Here is a 1,350-nt window from a genome sequence, read left to right as displayed (position 1 = left end):
AGAGTAACAAAAAGTGTAGGCAGTACAGAGTACGCGGGACTCAGGCTGCCGTGCGTCGCTGCCACAGTGGGTTCAGCGCCTGGAATCCCTGTGAGTGAGCCACCAGGAGCCCCCGGCTGCAGGCCCCCTGAAGGCCCGGGCTGCCCACGGGCCAACAGCAGAGCAGGGAACTGGTCCCGCAGGCCACAGGTGCATGAACTGACTGTGGCCGCTCTGTCCTGTGCAGTGTTCGCCCAGGGCTTTGCGGGATCTGGGACCTGATCCGATGGGCAGCCTGGAAGGGACGCCTCACGGACCAGTGGCTGGCAGTGGGGCGTGGGGAACTCACTGTACAACCTCTCTGAGCCCAGGAAGCTTAGGAACTTGCTGGGTGCAGGACAAAACTGTGCGCAAACAGAAGGAACGCCACGCGACGTGCTTTTCACTGCTCTTCCTGGGTCGGGTCTCCTCTCTGTCTGACACCATCCCCCCACCCCCCCCCCCACCCCCAGCCACCAGCTCACTCAGGGCCAGAAGCCTTTTTCAGAAAGAAAAACAATTCGTCACTTCACTGTTTCAAACCTTTCTATGGGGCTTCTGGAAATAAAATTCCAACTCCTTGGCTTTTTCCCCGGTCTGCGTAGTGAACCTCATCTTTCACGCAGCCCACTCCCGCAGGGGCCTCGTCGGACCCCGTCCTGCCGCACCCCCGCCACCGCGCCAGAGCGCTTATCGCCAACCACATAGGATACTGATGGACGGGAGAATTTGCACAATGTGAAACCGATTCTTAAAGTATTATAAAAAGTGTAGGAGATGAAAGAAGGCATAAAAACCATTAAGATAAGACCAGGAAAGGCCTTGCCCACTCCCCTGCGGCCTCAACCAAGGCACCCCGAAGGTTAGTGGCTGTTTGTACGGCTGACCGCCCCCCTCCATTAGCCCCCTCCCGCCCTCGCCAGCAGCTCTGGGGTCCGCCCGGTCCTCCGCATCCTGGGCAGTGCGTTGGGCGCACAGCGGGGACGTGCACCGAGGCGGTCACGTCCAGTTCGGGAGCCGCGCGGGTGCCCCGAGCCGCAAGCCCAGGCCCAGTACAGGGAGAAATGAATGGATGCAGCAAAGCGGCTCAGAGCCCCAGGCTCGGAGGAGCAGGCTCCGGAACCCACTCAGAGGCCCCGCCCCCACCTCCAGTGGCCAGTCATCCGGGGCCCGCGAGACTCGAGCCCGCCCCCTACGTCGCCCTCTACCAATGAGCGAGGCCCAGCCCCGTCGGCGCCCGCCGTTGTTCGCGCACCGAGCGCCAAATAAAGTTCTTCAGGGCTTTGAATTTTTTTTTTAAAGAGCCCGCTACCGTTCCCGCAGCCGCAGGCT

Source organism: Phyllostomus hastatus, unplaced genomic scaffold (assembly GCF_019186645.2).
Source record: "Phyllostomus hastatus isolate PE091 unplaced genomic scaffold, TTU_PhHast_1.1 phas_contig_477, whole genome shotgun sequence".
NCBI lineage: Eukaryota > Metazoa > Chordata > Mammalia > Chiroptera > Phyllostomidae > Phyllostomus > Phyllostomus hastatus.
This window is presented reverse-complemented; position numbering follows the sequence as displayed.